The sequence below is a fragment of the Ranitomeya imitator genome, chromosome 2 (assembly GCF_032444005.1).
Source record: "Ranitomeya imitator isolate aRanImi1 chromosome 2, aRanImi1.pri, whole genome shotgun sequence".
NCBI classification, from domain to species: domain Eukaryota; kingdom Metazoa; phylum Chordata; class Amphibia; order Anura; family Dendrobatidae; genus Ranitomeya; species Ranitomeya imitator.
This window is the reverse complement of record NC_091283.1, coordinates 367,145,642-367,163,865: the sequence shown is the minus strand read 5'-3', so window position 1 is coordinate 367,163,865 and position 18,224 is coordinate 367,145,642. Positions and strand designations below refer to the sequence as shown.

Here is an 18,224-nt window from a genome sequence, read left to right as displayed (position 1 = left end):
TCAGCCAAAAGACTGGGGGAACTTCAGGCCCTGTCCATCCAAAACCCCTATCTACAGGTATTTGATGATAGGCTGGTCTTAAGACTTGATCCAGGTTTCCTTCCTAAGGTGGTCTCGGTTTCAAATATAAATTAAGAAGTGGTGCTCCCATCATTTTGCCAGTTCCCTAGAAACCAAAAAGAGATGTTCTTCCACAACTTGGACATCAGGGAAACTGTACTTAAGTACTTGGACATGACTAGGGCCTGGAGATGGGATAGTAATCTCTTTGTCCTTTATGGGGGTCCTAATAAGGGGAAGAAGGCATCAAAATCCACCATTGCGAGATGGATTCGATCCACTATTAGCCTAGCTTATCAGGCGCAGGGAAAGGATCCCCCAGATAGCCTTAAAGCTCATTCATCTAGGGCTATCTCCGCCTCATGGGCAGAAAAAGGTGGGGCCTCGGTAGATTAGATTTGCATAGCTGCATCTTGGTCTAGGTTTAGCACCTTTTCTAAACATTACAAACTAGATGTAGTCTCTTCTCAGCTAGCGTTTGGCAGGAAGGTGCTTCAGGCAGTAGTCCCACCCTAGGACCAAAAAGTCTCCTTTGGTACTTCTCCATGGTGCTGTCAGGTGGTGACCTGGAAAACTGTAATTAATCTTACCGGTAATTGTATTTCCAGGAATCCATCCTGACAGCACGGTTAGTTCCCTCCCTAGTACAAAAATGTGGTATACTTATGTGAAGTAACATTTGTATTAAAATTATGTTCAAAATAAAATTCTTTTTGCATCCTTCTAGAGGTGTTACTTTGGAAAATCACTGAAGGGTGGAAGGGGGAGGGTCCTTTTAAACTCTCGTGGTTTCCTGTCCCACTGTGGATAAGAAGGACGTCCTTCATGGTGCAGTCAGGATGGATTCCAGGAAATACAATTACGGGTAAGATTAATTACCGTTTTTGTTCAGTGAATGTGACCTCCTAATGCTGCAAATTCAACAAATGAGCATTTTCAGTTCTTTAAAACATATCAAATGTTGGGGGGGCGTGCCCAGCATCTGGAGGAGAAGGACGCATGGTGGAGAGCTCCTCCAGAAAAGAGGAGAATTAGGCAATTCCCTGGCCTTATTCGGCTTTTTAAGAGCCCGATACTCCTCAGCAATACACCTGAGGTGAAGGGCACCCTTGGCCAGGGACTCACTGAGACGTGGAGTCGGCGCCCCGGATCCACGGACGTCAGGCGGCCTTAAAATTCTGCCGCTTTAGGTGCAAGCTGACATAGTGAGGATACCACGCACCTCGCAGAAGACACCGAGCAGGCCGCTAAATGGCTAACGGAGTGCGGAAGGTAGCACGGCAACACAAATGACTGCAGGCTCTTCACTGAGCCGAGAGGTTGGTGGGGGAGCGGTGAGAGAGGCCTTTCCGCCTTTGGACCCTGTATACTTACCGCGCAGTGCGCACTACGGACTCGCTCAGCCGGAGCTCTTATTGGGAGGATGTTGGTGGTGCCTGGTCTGTGCTTCGGTGAGGTGGAAGGTGACCGGGGAGAGATTAGTGAGAGTGGGTGAGGAGGCTCCCGGAGCACTTACCGTTGTGTCCCCTGCCCCAGCCGTTTTCCCGCCCATGGGGAGGAGAGCACCATCTTGGAGATATAATCCTCTGAGAAGAAGCACTCTCGTGGCATGAACTTATCTGGGGCTCTTAGAAAACCCTCTGTGATGAGGAAGCAGCCGCCATCTTGGATATGGGGCATACTAGCAGAGATTGGCGTGACTCCATTTTTGTTCTATATCAGAATTCCCCTGGTCACAGGTCTGCAGGGATGAGCACTCCTGGCCCCCACCTTTTCCCATACCTGAATGAAGACCCTTTAATATGGTAATGGACCAGGCCAGTGTAGCAGGCAGATGGCACTTCAAGGCTGAATGAGGAAGCCATGCCAGCAGGGGGCATGGAGGTGCCTAGGGGCTCAATTAAAGCATGCATGTCGGGTGGCTACAGGAGGACGAGCCTATTGTCATCCCAGCCAAACCGTGTCCAACATGAAATCATGAATTATGGATGCATCGTCTGAGGTACAGGCTCATAAAAAATATCCTCGTAGCCCTGAAGCAATTGCACATTTGACAGTGCAACTCCCGGGTCAGTGAGGGCTCTGGAACCTGAGATATAGAGATCAGCCTCCCACAGCAACCAAATGGGTCCAGGTTTGATCCCTGTTTGACCGGCAGAACAAACCTCATGCGCTGGTACCGCCCGTGTACTGATCCGATCATCCTGAGCGCAGTTATTCCATATATTAGATATTGGATACAGATCTTGCAGGGAAGCTGAGGGGTGGAGATTGCTAGCCCACCCAGGTTCAGGGGGGAGGGACACGGAAGGTTTAAGAGCTGAGGACACATGGAGAGTGTGACACACTCAATAGAAGATGACGATGAACTAAGGAAGAGGGTATATGCCAGCCAGAGGGGAGCAAGCACGTGCTTTTTGGGGGCTGCCCGGCAACTAAGTCTGTTGAACGCAGAGCCCCCCGGCTTCCACAAGCGACCTTCAAACTGGTAAATTGACCTCCAGCTTTATACCTCTAAGGTTACTTTCACACTAGCGTCGGTACGGGGCCGTCGCCATGCGTCGGCCCGACGTACTGACGCAAACTGCGAAAATAATGAAAAACGGGGCAGCGGATGCAGTTTTGCAGTGCATCCGCTGCCCCATTGTAAGGTCCGGGGAGGAGGGGGCGGAGTTCCGGCCGCACATGCGCGGTCGGAAATGGCGGACTCGACGCACAAAAAAACGTTACATGTAACTTTTTTTGTGCCGACGGTGCGCCAAAACACCGCATCCGTCGCACGACGGATGCGACGTGTGGCCATACATCGCAATGCGTCGCTAATGCAAGTTTTTGGAAAAAAAAACGCATCCTGCAAGCACATTTGCAGGATGCGTTTTTTCTCCAAAATGACGCATTAAATCATTAACTTTGGGCTGATCCTTTTATTATGATTGCAAATCTTAGAATAGCCCCAGGCGGGTAACAGGGCAGGCTCCCCGGCGGCCATTTGCTCTAGGTGCAGTTCCCTTATTGACCTGAGAGACAAAGGGGGCGCCGGAGAGCTGTGCCTGTGTAGTGACGTCACGGATTGGTGACATGGGAGGAGCCAGGTTTCCTTCACACCCTCTTACTGACTTCTTCTTCATCTTTCCTGAAAAAGGGGCGAAGCTACTGTACTTTACCACCATCGCACATACAGTCATTATTGTGCTCTTCCTGCATCAATTTTGGAAAATAAATCTACTAGCCCATACCTTTCATGAAGCTCTTTTTTCTTTTTCTCTAGGTCAATTAGACTCTGTTTACTACTGCAATTCACTTGGATGTTCTGCTGTATTTGTGAAGGTCCCAGGTTTGCCTTTTGCTAATCGGTTGGATCTCCTGGGCGGGTTATTGTTCTTTGTTAACATACATGTGGGTAATCTCGCCATTATGAAGGTTACTATTCTATTCTGCTGTGATAATATATGACCATAAATCTTTGTCATTGGGACAAATATGAGGGACGTGGGGGGGCTGCTGCTTCTCCTCAGCTTCCTACCTCATCACAAGGTGTTTAGGCAAATAGTTGCCTCAGTTATACTGATGCCACAACAGATTTGGCTCATTTGCTTCAATGTACTATTTTTTATGTTCTTTGTGTTCCATTTCTCTCTCTTTGCTCTGCTCTTCTTTCCTATCTTACCTTATCATCCCCTTACCGCACATGGCTGTCTTGTGGTTGCATGGATCGGTTACATGATGTTAAGAGATACTATCAAAATTCTAGATAATGTATGAAATTAAATTTTGCTCCTTTAATGTAAAAGGGCTAAATATCCCTGAAAAACAAAGACAGGTCCTATCCGATAGCCACAAACAGCTGGTCTCTGTGTTGCGCTCCAAGAGACACATTTGAAAACCGGAGTAGTGCCACATTGCATCACGGAACATTATCCTAAATGGTATCCTAGCCCAAATCCATATTCTAAATCCAAAGGTGTTTCAATAACCTTTCACAAATCTTTTATGCCTGAGATCCTGGATTCTCTAATAGACAAAGATGGTAGATATATTTTTCTGCTCATCACTTGGGCAGCGCATAAACTCGTGATAGCTAATGTGTATTTTCCAAATCAAGGACAACAGAAATTTTGAGCAGAATGTAAGAGGCATCTCGGAGTTTGCTGGTTCCTCTCCTGTGATACTTGGAGGCGACGTCAATTTCCCAATGAACCCTGTAGTGGACGTCTCTTCTGGTAAGTCTTCATGCTCTCCATCTTCTATTAATAAAATAAGATCCCAATTGCATAGTTTGAGATTGGTAGACGTCTGGAGGGTCCTCAATCCTGTAACTAAGGACTTTAGCTTCTTCTCCAAAACTCATAACATTTATAGCAGAATAGACTACTTCTTCGTCTCACATAAGTTACTTGACTTGCCAGTGGAATCAGACGTGGGGTCGATACTTTGGTCAGACCATACACCTATTTACTTTTCAATTTCACTACATAATGCCCTGAGACTGGGTTTCCCATGGCGCCTGAATGAAAATTTACTACAAGATCCCATATGCAAGTCTGAGATTGATCAGACAATATCGAACTTCATGGTGGACCATGAGGAGGACACCACGTCTCCCACTCTGAAATGGGAAGCTTTGAAGTGCACTGTGAGAGGTGTACTTATGTCACATGGTGCTCGGCTGAAAAAAAATAGAATAGCGGAAATAACTAATCTCACAGAGCAAATTTATAAGCTAGAAAACCAACAAAAACGAAATCTTGAGGCTAGTACACTGGCACAGCTTTCAACAGTTAGACAGAGACTGCTAGTCATACTAGACTAAAAATCTAGATGTCTTCGGGAGAGACTTAGGAGTCCCTTCTACCAACTTGGCAATAAAAGCGCTAAACTCTTGGCCAGAGCTCTCAATCAACGCAACCCTAATACCTGCATTCCTTTTATTAAAAACAAAGAAGGGGAAAAAAGTGTTCAATACTAGAGACATCCTTTCTAGTTTTAGCGATTTATTATAAATCCCTACACAATATAGCAGGGCACTGTAAAGATGCGCCACTACAATCACTCCTTAAATTTTACCTACAACAAAACAAACTACCCTTATTATCTGAAGATAAATTAACCGATCTTGAAAGGGAATTTTGAGTGGAAGAGGTCTCTGATACTATCAATGCCTTAAAACAGGGGAAGAGCCCAGGACCTGATGGGTTCTTGGCAGGCTTCTACAAAAAATTTAATACGCTATTAAGTCCAATATTTCTGAAAGCATGTAACTTTGTTTCCCTGGGAGGCTCCTTTCCTCCACAGGGGCTTACTGCTCACATCATGGTACTCCCTAAACCCGGTAAAGACCCCTCCACATGTAACAATTACCATCCGATAGCTCTGATAAACATATATATTAAAATTTATGCAAAAAATGCTAGCAAATAGGTTGTGTCCCCTCTTGCCAAAATTGATAAATCAAGACCAGGTAGGCTTTGTCGCGGGGCAGGAGGCGAGAGACAACACAATCTGAACTATCTCCTTAATTGACAGAGCGGGCAGGGAAGGGGATCCCTTATGTATCCTGTCGATCGATGCTGAAAAAGCGTTTGACCGGGTTCACTGGGAATTCATTTTTCAGACCCTAGAAGGAATTGGCCTTAAGGAAAATATGTTGCGTAGGATCACTGCCTTATATACCTCTCCTAGTTCCCAAGTCAAGGTTAATGGTGCACTCTCAAATATGTTCCCGGTCAGAAACGGTACAAGACAGGGGGGTCTACTCTATGGAACTATGGAATAATCCCTCAATCAAAGGAATACAATTACTGTCTGAAGAACATAAGTTAGCACTCTAACTCTAATAAGTTAGCAGACAACATTCTTGTATATATCACATCCCCATCTACGAGCCTGCCAAACATTATTTCGGAACTACATTAATTTGGTCTCTTAAGTAATTTTAAAATGAATTCCCATAAATCAGAAATCCTAAACATATCAATACAACTTCCCTTAGTCGACCAATTGAAGATGGCCTTCCCATTCAAATGGCTTTTCGATTCCCTCACTTACGTAGGTGTTAAAATCACAAGTAAAACAACTCAATTGTTTGAAGCAAATTTTAAAACAGCTCTACAGAAAGCCAAATCAGATCTGGAGAAGTGGCATAGGCTCCAGTTATCTTGGCTAGGCAGGGTCAATGAAGTTAAAATGGACCATTTGCCACGCCTCTTATACTTCTTCCAAACAATACCCTTACACCTGCCAGCTTCCTTCTTCTTCCGCCTCAAACAAATGATCACTCGATTTATTTGGTCTCATGGCCGGCACATACTTCGTACATGCTACTGAGCAGATCTAAGTTGACAGGTGGTCTGGGTCTCCCAGACTTTGCGATCTATAGGTATGCGTCAATAGGAACATGTATCTTGGACCTCTACCATAGCAGAAACGACAAGAAATGGGTTGACCTGGAAAATGATCTTAACGGCTGTGATTCTCAGGTAGTTCTTTGGACCCTTGGCAGGGGGGTAGAGATAGGTACTTTCTTACCCTTTCTCACACGAAATATGATATCTCTTATTAAAAGCAGAAGCAAGGACCTTCAGATCACAACATTCCCGAGCCTATTGATTCAAATTTATGACAACCCTACCTTTCCCGCAGGATTGGGGGAGATGTATCCAAATAGTAGGAGGGATTCTAGACCAATTATTCATGATTACCTAAAAGAATCGGGGATGAAGTCTCTCCAAGAAATTTTCTCAGAGGAAGAGACACCTCCAGGCGCATTGTTCTTTTATGAACAAATAAAGAGCTTTATCCACACAATATTCAAACAGACTAATGTTGGTAGACCGTTAACTCCCTTTGAAACACTTTGCATTTCAACAAACCACCCTGAACCACACTGTCTCACTGCTGTATAAAATCTTTCAGGAGGGGAGGACTCCACTGCAGGGTTCTCTAACATTTTTTTCTAAATGGGAAATCGATCTGGGGAAGTCACTATCACCTGAGGACAGAGAAAAAATTCTCTTCACGTTCAGGTCGTTTCACAGAAGAGGAGCTACAAGATCCTGACGAGGTGGTATAGATGTCCCTCCATGGTTCATGCGGTGTTTCCTATGACCCCTGATACGTGTTGGAGATGCTTAAGAGATAGGCTCTTATGTGCACGTATGGTGGGAATGCCCCCCAATAAATTACTTGTGGCTAGCTGTCTTTGAACTTCACAATAAGTTGTCAATTACACAAATTCAACCCTCAGTGAGTTTAGCACTGTTGTCCCTGTGTGACATGTCGATTTCGAGGTGTAAGAGGGGTATTCTTAGACACTTCCTTACTGCTGTTAGGAATTTAATCCCAAGATTTTGGAAACAAGAAAAGTTTCCAGCAGAGTTTGTGGTGGAACTCAACAACAATATTTACACAATGGAGCAATTGATAAGCCAGACCTCAGGAAACATTGATAAAACATACAATACATGGGCTCCCTGGATTGCTTTTAGGGAGACACCCAATTTAGATCTTTGGCTTTCTGGTACCTGAAGAACTACACGTTTGCCTGTTTTTGGACTTCTAAGTTAATCCGTGATCCGGGTGTTGGAGCAATATGACAGTCATGTTTTCTACTAAGTATACCACATACTCTTTCCACACTCTCTCCCTTTTCCTACTCCCTCTTTTTTCCTTCTCTTTACTTTCTTTGTTTGTCCTTTTCTTATCCAGATTAAACTTGTTATGATTCTTGATTAACCACAATGAATCGTAAAAAGGTGTTACTAAATATCTTTATTAATATTTTATTATTAATACATCACAGTATTAACATAATCAATAATATCATTTGAAAACATAAACCTGTGAGATTTACGGAGCTGTCATAATGTAACACCCGACTAGTTTGTAATTATCATTTGATATTTGCCGACTTACTTAATTGTACTTATCTGTGCTTTGTTTCAATAAACTTTATTTATGCAAAACATATCAAATGTTTAGAAATTCTACTGTGCTTGATAATTTGGAACTGTGCATTTTGAGTGTTTTTTTTTCATTTTGGAGATTATACTGTTATCATTGTGAGGTTTCTTCAATAGAATTCGATGTATACTCTAACGGGTGATGACTTTTATTAGACTGACTGTCATTTGCACCGACCATTTAGTAAAATCCGAGAAAAATGTAATTTGCATAATAATTTGGAACATGTTGTAATATTAGGAGGACCTATTTGGGGTAGGATAGTAAAGGCTTCCTATGGAGAGGAAGTTGGGGCTATGGTACCCAGGCCGCTTGGTCGGGCACCAGAGCCCAGGCTACCCAGCAGCTGCGCAACATTGAAGTGCAGTGCCCAGCCATCCAGGGAATACCGGCTAGAAATATAGCAGTGCAGTGGACTGGCAGCGGTAAAGAAACCGAAGATGAAATCAGGGCGAGGACAGTATGGAGATGCAGGTGGCTCCATAATGTGGCAGCTCGTTGCATGGGCTGTTGCCTTCAGATCCAGTGTGAAATGGCTGAGGGAACAATGAGCTTGGACAGGGAGAACGCTGCGTTACCGCAAGAAGTGGTACAACCCGGGCACGTACTTGAGGCCGAAAGAGAAGAAGCAGGGAAAGTGAGAAATGTGAATGTTTGAAACCCACTGCTATAACTGTAACTGAGAACGATCTGCTGCGAACAGTAACAATACAGTTTTATGTTTGAAGTTAAAGCTGGACTGGACTCGATTTGTGAGCATTTGTATGGAGACAAGAGCCATTAGCCTCAGCCATGACTACGGCCATGGTGCTCCCTCACACTTGGCGTAGTCGCCAGAATGCCGTAACCGTGCCGCGGGGAAACACCGCGGAAGATATTGCTGAAATAGAAAGAAAGTATGAAGAGAATGTGGATGTGCTTCAAATGCTGGACTTGACTAAAACTTTGAATGTGACTGATACTGTGGTGGCCAAAATGGCAGCTTACCAAATGGCGGAGTATAGCGAGCAAATAGACGACGACAGCTCTAATCCCATCTTTCGTAAGGATTCCTGATGGAGAAATGGCACGAGAAACTGTCTGGCAAAGACTGTGACCTAATCATGGCACCCGCCCCCTATGACAGATAGCTAGGAAATTGGTGTAGTGGCCGGACTTGACCCCACCTTGGAATGGGCAGGGCCCAGAAGAAAACCCTGCATAATGCTGCACGGTGCCATTACGAGACACGGCACCGGCAGCAATGTACTACTCTTGTACTCATCATTGCAGAGGCATAGGTCGCGTGGAGATAAAGTGGCGGCAGGAAGAGAGAATGCCAGACCCGGATGACAGAAAGGAGTAGTGGACGAGTTCTGGACTGACCGTTTTCCGGAGCTTCTACATTAGCAGGACCGGCTGGTGCCGGAGCCAGAATGTCACTGGGAGATGGAACAACCTCATCGGGATCCAGACCCACTGTACCGGAAGCCAAAACACCATCATCAGGAGCCAGAGCATCGCCAACAGATGGAACGACATCATCAAGAGCTGGAGGCAGATGGACTGGAAACACCCACCGCCCCGGAGGAACCCGCGCCTTAAGTGAAGGCCAAGCCGGGACTACAACCTCAGTACCCAGACTGCGCAGTCACCGGGGAAGAATTGGAGATCGCGGGATGGGCTGTTGAGACCAAGGGTGGTGACCTCCTTTTCCAAACTCATCATCTTGACACCACATGTGCCTCACAGAATTTAAAACTATTGGGTGGTGAAGAAGGAATAATTACATTTTTACCACTAAAATGTTGTTTTGGCCCCAAATTTTTTATTTTTCTAATGGCTAATAAGAAAAAAAATGGCCCTGTTTGTTGTAAAATAAAATTCTCCTAAGTGCGCAAATACCCTACATGTAAACAGGAAACACTTTTCAGGCACAGTGCAAAACTCAGAAGGGAAGGAGCGCCATATTATAGTACTGATTTTACTGTCATGGTTTGCAGGTGCCATGACTCTCTGGGGGATCCCCTGAGGTCCAAGAACTGCAGAACTCCTCAAAAGTGACCCCATTTTACAAATTACAAAAAAGAAGAAAAAGAAATAGACCATAAAGCAGGGATCACCGGAGGCAAGGATCAAGTAAAAAAATACAATTTTTATTCAAGAATACAAACGGACACAGAAAAACACATGGAGCACTTTAAAAACATTTAAAACATTGGTCAACCATGTGACCTACACATAGTACACTTAGGCCCATAATGGAGCCATCCCCTGTAAACCAACTCCCCAGTAACAACAGATGACAAAAAAGAAGTCCTTACTAATACCGAGTGTGATGTCTATGTGAACAGCACCTTATATCAGAAAAAAAAAAAAAAAAAAATATATATATATATATATATATATATATATATAATATGTATTAACTAAAGAGAACTAATGACAAGTTCAGATGCAAGCATATGACTTATGGTGCACATAAGTAATGTGGATCTCCATACGAGCTATTATTGTTTCTGGATACATGCTGAATGTGCTAAGTCATATGATTGTATCTGAACTTGCCATTAGTTCTCTAGTTAATACATATATATATATCTATATATTTTTTTCTGATATAATAAGGTGCTGTTCACATAGACATCACACTCTGTATTAGTAAGGACTTCTTTTTTGTCATCTGTTGGTACTAGGGAGTTGGTTAACAGGGGGATGGCTCCATTATGGGCCTAAGTGTACTATGTGTAGGTCACATGGTTGACCAATGTGCTCCATGTGTTTTTCTCTGTCCGTTTGTATTCTTGAATAAAAATTGTATTTTTTACTTGATCCTTGCCTCCGGTGATCCCCGCTTTATGGTCTATTTCTTTTTCTTCTTTTTTGTAATGATTCATATCATATAGACCTGGTTGGATCCCTAGGTTTCGGCGGTGCCCCCTCTTTTCTATTTACTAAGCCCATTTTACAAATGTCACCAAATTCGTCTAGGGTTGTTTTAAGGAAATCCTGAAAACATGACCTGTTGGTGGCTCTTGAGTGCCGGAGTTGGAGAACACTGCTCTAGACTGATGACCCGGATGTCATCATGACGACATCGAGTCACCATGGCAATGATCGGGGCTGATCGGAGTGCACAGGGGGCTCCTTACCTCTGCATGCCTGCTAAATGCTGCAATTGCAGTATTTAGAGAGCTAAAGTGCCGGGAGCAGTGCACGTACCGCTCCTGAATGGAGTTACGGGTGTCAGATGTCAGAATCGCCTAACACCCGGCAGCGACTGTGCATGCACAGCCTCTGTGCGTGCAAAATCGCCTGAACTTAGTACGTCCAAGTTAAGTAAGGGATTAATCTGTATAATCATAACTCTATTTTGACAGACAAGCTATTAAAAAGTTATTGTTTGTTCATTTAGCAAAGTTGAAACACTTTTTATAATCTCCAAACAGCAATACTTGTTGAACCAAACTGTGTGAAAATGTCTCCACAGCTTATTCTGTCTGCATCACCTGTCTATAAATAATAGCAATGCATCTGTCCCCTCAAAAGGGATCATTTTTAGACCGTTTCTACAATATAGGTTGCCTGAAAGTATGATACTGCAGCGTCTGGTTATATTTGCTGTCGGTTACCTCTGTTAATTATTTGTTAGCCAGGTAGGATAAAGTTAACCCCTATTTTTCAAATCCAATTTATGTAGCAATAACTCTGGAATGTTTCAACATATCAGTGAGTTTTCACTTTTTTTGTGACACATAATACTTTGCTAATGGAAACATTTAGGTTGATATGTCTTGCATTTATTTAAAAAAAATCAGAAATGTTCAATTTTCAAGCTTTTATTATCCTGTTATTTTATTTAGTTTTGATGTTAGAAGCTTTAAAATTGTAGGCCTAAGGCCGGCGTCACACTAGCGAGTTTTGAGAGGCGCAGAAAATACGCATTGCACACGGACCAATGATTTTCTATGGGGCAGCTCCTATCTCCCGTATTTTACGCATCCGTATTATACGGTCTTGTACGGCCGTAGAAAATCGCAGCATGCTACGTTTGTCAGCGTATTACGCAAAAAATCCACCAATGAAAGTCAATGGGGGCGAGAAGAAAAATACAGATTACACACGGACCAACAGTGTGACTTGCGAGAAATACGCAGCGGTGTTCTATAGAAAAGCCAGTAATTCAGCGCAGTGTACAGTAAAATCACACTGACAGGTTAGAATAATTATAATATATATATATATATATTTTTTTTTTTTTCATACAGCGCTAGATAGCAGAAAAGCCGGTAATTCAATTGCCGGCTTTTGTGATCTCCTTCCCAAACCCGCCATATTAGACATGGTTTACATACAGTAAACCTTTTCATGTCCCTTTTTTTTGCATATTCCTCACTACTAATGTTAGTAGTGTGTATGTGCAAACTTTGGGGGCTCTACCTGTTAAAATGGTTAAATCGCGGAAAAAACTGGCGTGGGCTCCTGTGCAATTTTCTCCGCCAGAGTGGTAAAGCCAGTGACGGAGGGCAGATATTAATAGCCTGGAGAGGGACCATGGTTATAGGACCCCCCCCAGCTAAAAACATCTGCCCAGCCACCCCAGAAAAGGCACATCTGTAAGATGCGCCTGTTCCGGCACTTGGCCACTCTCTTCCCACTCTCGTGTAGTGGTGGGATATGGGGTAATAAAGGGTTAATGTCACCTTGTAAGGTGACATTAAGCCAGGTTAATAATGGAGAGGTGTCGATGAGACACCTCTCCATATTAATCCAACTTTAGTAAATGGTTAATAAAACACACACAAATTAGGAAAAAAGTATTTTATTGAAATAAAGACACAGGGTGTTGTAGTAATTTATTATACTCTCAATCCAATTGAAGACCCTTGTCACCTGAAACAAAGTTAAAATAAAAAATCAACAATATCCCATACCTTCCTACGTTCAGTCTTGTCCCACGCTGTAAATCCATCTGAAGGGGTTAAATAATTTTACAAGCAGGAGCCTGCTAATGCAGCTGTGCTCCAGACTGTAAAATCTGGGGAATGAATGGAAAGCAGGGGAATGTAGCTACCTAGACTAGTCACACTGTGACATCCCTTCAGATATTTGTAGACCGCTATTAAGTCTTCTTAAGTCTCATTTTATAACGATTCAAGTAAGCTTTCACACCTTTGAATTCAAATGTTATATTTTTTTTTAGCAAGGACAGTTGTGTTTTTTAACACATCTTTTATTTTTAATTTTACCGTTTTTACTTCTTTTTTTATGGTTTGCTATGAGATGATTTAGTGTTCTAATCAGTATGTGATCAGAAGAATGAGGTCTCCTGCTATGGGAAAAGGCAAAATAAAAAGATTATTTCTGTTAAGATGTGCTCATTCATTCTTAGATATTGCACCTTTCATAAGTAGAAAGCCATTAGCGAAATGGCAGTGAGTCTGTTAGCACAAGTGTTTGTTCTTCTGTTGATCAAGTATTTTGCTTGTTTCTCCCTTCTTATTCTATTAGTTGATATACATTTTTCAACAATGGCAAGAAAGTCTTTAAATCTTTAAAGATGTTCAGGAATCTGAGAAGACATTTTACACCTCGTGTAAAAAATGTGTTATGAGCTTCATTTCATGTATACATTTCGTAATCTCGAAAGGTACTGGCCACCACATATATGCTGTTTACCTTCTGTTAGGTTTCTGAATGGTTTGAAAAATAGTTCACATCATATGCCATTTGCCATTCTGATGGTTTTGAAGGAACCAAAGGACCATTTAACAGATCACAATTTCTGCTTAACAAACAGTAAAGGAATCGCAATCGCATCTAAAATACTGTTAATTACCTCAATTTCCCATCTGCAATTAGGCCTGTTTTACATAGGAAGAGCTTCCCGTACCCAAATGTCCATATCCTGTGACCGTGAGAGCTTTGACTCTGACCTTACTCATTCTGAAGAGGAAGCATACAGCAATATGAGGAGTGATGCTACTTTAAAAGCAAGTTGTTCATAAAGGCCCCTTCACATAAAGCGACGCTGCAGCGATACCGACAACGATCCGGATCGCTGCAGCGTCGCTGTTTGGTCGCTGGAGAGCTGTCACACAGACCGCTCTCCAGCGACCAACGATGCCGGTAACCAGGGTAAACATCGGGTAACTAAGCGCAGGGCCGCGCTTAGTAACCCGATGTTTACCCTGGTTACCATCCTAAAAGTAAAAAAAAACAAACACTACATACTTACCTAACGCTGTCTGTCCCCGGCGCTGTGCTCTGCACTCCTCCTGTACTGGCTGTGAGCACAGCGGCCGGAAAGCAGAGCGGTGACATCACCGCTCTGCTCTCCGGCTGACCGACGCTCACAACAAGCCAGTACAGGAGGAGTGCAGAGCACAGCGCCGGGGACAGACAGCGGTAGGTAAGTATGTACTGTTTGTTTTTTTTTACTTTTAGGATGGTAACCAGGGTAAACATCGGGTTACTAAGCGCGGCCCTGCGCTTAGTTACCCGATGTTTACCCTGGTTACCAGTGAAGACATCGCTGGATCGGTGTCACACACGCCGATCTAGCGATGTCAGCAGGAGTCCAGCGACGAAATAAAGTTCTGGACTTTATTCAGCGACCAACGATCTCCCAGCAGGGGCCTGATCGTTGGTCGCTGTCACACATAACGATTTCATTAACGATATCGTTGCTACGTCACAAAAAGCAATGATATCGTTAACAATATCGTTATGTGTGAAGGCACCTTAAGAACCTCACTTCTAATCTCAAGAAGGTCTGAAGGACCTTATCTGTGATTTGTCTAAACAACAATCGGAGCTTCTACGTTCCAAGCTCAAAGGATGGAATCTAGTCTGTAAAGAAGTGAAAATATGCAAGTATCGTAGCTGACGGTGATTTTAAAAACTTTCTCTGGAGAAAAAGGTGTAGTTTTTAATGTTTGTTCTGGTATGGAGGCCCTCGGATATAAACACTGGGCAGATGTGGCGATTGTTCATAGACTCATCAAAAGATAGTTTGAAGGCCGCTCTTTTGCATAATGGTTTTAGCCTCCCTTTAATACCTGTTACACATACTGCTGATATGAAAGAGACATATGAAAATATGAAACTGCTGTTTGAAAAAATCCAGAATTAAAAATATAACTGTAATATCTGTGGAGATTTGAAGGGTTATTGTGAATGGTATGGTAGAGATGAGAAGTCTATCACTACTACGGATGAGCGAATCTGTGGAAGTTCGGGTTCTGGTACCCTACCAAACTTTAGTCCAAAGTTCGGGTACCATTACTGTACCTGAATGTCACGATAATGTAAAAATGTCATAATGTGAGATTAGTTCTAGAAGGTACATGGCACTGAGACACATGTTGCGGGCCATTCTGACCCCTCCTCTTCTCTCTCTGCCTGCTTGTATGTGTGTAACTCGAAACCCACACTAGAATAACTGAAGTTTTATGGATCTACCCTGCAAATATCAAACAATGAAAACTACTCATCCCTCCTCCCATCTAGTACTAGTTGGAACTGGTGTAAAGCCCTGAATTTCTTTGTTCGATTAAAGTTATATATATCGCGGCACTGATTTGGGCTAGAAAGATAAGAATTATATATTCCGGATGTCTATCGGTAGATCTAGCACCTGCTGAAAGCGCGAGCAGCTAAACGCAACGAGTGCAAACTGCAGATTTCTCAGTAAGCGGTTTGGGTAATTGCTCCGTATTTACACTTAAAGGAATGCCCCTGACTGGGGGAACATCATGAGCATGGTGTCTTGCTTATGCGAGGTTCACACAGCGAGTTATGCATAAAAATAGTTACCATAGCTGTAAGTAAAGAGGAGGTTTCAGCTTCTAAGTGATGTCACCACAGGGGAAGTGCCTGGGTTTTGGGCTGTGAGATATATTAGTGAGATAGGATTCCAGCAGCGTCTTGTGTCCAGGGTCCTGCTGCTGATACAGAGGGGTGCTATGCATCTGGATGTATTTATCCTGCTAAGCCACAGGATTGCCAAGATGATACTATGACATAACGACCTGTAAGTGTTCTCTTTTCAATGTTAATCCTATTTTATTTGTAATTCGTAATGTACACATGATTTTGTCTACTTTATAATATCTTTTATACTTTGTAAACACTGCCTACCTTTTTTATGGAGTAAAATATATAATTTGCTAGCTTGTCTCTCTGCTCTATAAACGAACTGTCGCTTCCTCTGAAGTGAATTACGCTACTGATTTGGGTTGGCTCTGGACCCGTTAACTCTTATGGAATCGGAGCTGATGGCCGCATACTCTGTTCTGTGCAATTGGGAATCTTTGCAGCGATGGTGGCATTGATAATTATTGTTCCTGCCTGTGTGGGAGTAATAAAATCGCCCTCGCTGCCGCGTGCCCAATAGCCAGTATATAGCAGGCAGCCTTTCTGGTGACTAATTACCCTAGGTGCAGTACCTAATCTGACCTGAGGGCAAAGGGGGCGCCAGAGAGCTGCAAGTTCCAAACTAGAAGTGGGAAATAGATAAATCCCCTTCAGAAGGAACCAGGGGCAACCAAACAACCCCGGTTGGTGACAAATTGGTGTCAGTGGTGGGGACGATACAGGTATCCTCCCCGAGATCCATGACATATTGTTGGCAGCACAGTGTGAACCGTGACACTGAACTTCAACCTGAATCCTATTGAAACCAATAATGACCCTCCAGTTGCTGGAAAATTCCTCTCTTGCGCTCTCTCAAACTGTAACAGTGACTTCTAGGCGGGGCCGGACTGAGCATCGGGCACTTCGGGCAAATGCCAGAAGGGCCGGTGCTTGTAGTGGGCCGCTCGATCGGCGCATGCTGGCTGAGTGGCAAGTGCCAGCGTGAGTGTCAGAGAACAGTGGCAGAGAACAGCAGCACGCAAGCTGAAAGGTAATACCTGCCTGTGAAACTGCTTCCTTAGCTCTCACTGGAAGCACACAGAGCGGCCGCGGTGACAAGAAAAATTATCTTTCACAATTGGTGCAGAATCCAACCAGAGGAGCAGCACTTTTAGACCTAATACTATCTAATAGACCTGACAGAATAACAAATCTGCAGGTGATCGGGCATCTAGGAAATAGCGACCACAATATTGTACAGTTTCACCTGTCTTTCACTACAGTGACTTGTCAGGGAGTAACAAAAACACTGAACTTTAGGAAGGCAAAGTTTGATCAGCTTAGAGATGCCCTTAATCTGGTGGACTGGGACAATATCCTCAGAAATAAGAATACAGATAATAAATGGAAAATGTTTAAGAACATCCTAAATAGGCACTGTAAGCGGTTTATACCTTGTGGGAATAAAAGGACTAGAAATAGGAAAAACCCAATGTGGCTAAACAAAGAAGTAAGACAGGCAATTACCAGTAAAAAGAAAGCATTTGCACTACTAAAGCAGGATGGCACCATTGAAGCTCTAAAAAACTATAGGGAGAAAAATACTTTATCTAAAAAACTAATTAAAGCTGCCAAAAAGGAAACAGAGAAGCACATTGCTAAGGAGAGTTAAACTAATCCCAAACTGTTCTTCAACTATATCAATAGTAAAAGAATAAAAACTGAAAATGTAGGCCCCTTAAAAAATAGTGAGGAAAGAATGGTTGTAGATGACGAGGAAAAAGCTAACATATTAAACACCTTCTTCTCCACAGTATTCACGGTGGAAAATGAAATGCTAGGTGAAATCCCAAGGAACAATGAAAACCCTATATTAAGGGTCACCAATCTAACCCTAGAAGAGGTGCGAAACCAGCTAAATAAGATTAAAATAAATAAATCTCCGGGTCCGGATGACAAACACCCACGAGTACTAAGAGAACTAAGTAATGTAATAGATGAACCATTATTTCTTATTTTTAGGGACTCTATAGCAACGGGGTCTGTTCCGCAGGACTGGTGCATAGCAAATGTGGTGCCAATATTCAAAAAGGGCTCTAAAAGTGAACCTGGAAATTATAGGCCAGTAAGTGTAACCTCTATTGTTGGTAAAATATTTGAAGGGTTTCTGAGGGATGTTATTCTGGATTATCTCAATGAGAATAACTGTTTAACTCCATATCAGCATGGGTTTATGAGAAATCGCTCCTGTCAAACCAATCTAATCAGTTTTTATGAAGAGGTAAGCTATAGGCTGGACCACCGTGAGTCATTGGACGTGGTATATCTCGATTTTTCCAAATCATTTGATACCGTGCCGCACGAGGTTG

The 18,224-nt window shown here is 43.1% G+C and overlaps 1 protein-coding gene and 1 pseudogene across 1 annotated transcript in view; both read left to right on the top strand.

Moving 5' to 3' along the window:
- LOC138663912 (zinc finger protein 665-like) overlaps nucleotides 1–18,224 on the top strand; it is a 298,942-nt gene that overhangs the window by 203,287 nt on the left and 77,431 nt on the right. The gene's annotated exons all lie outside the window — the stretch shown is intronic.
- Nucleotides 1–18,224, top strand: part of LOC138666589 (zinc finger protein 585A-like) — a 52,445-nt pseudogene that overhangs the window by 23,968 nt on the left and 10,253 nt on the right.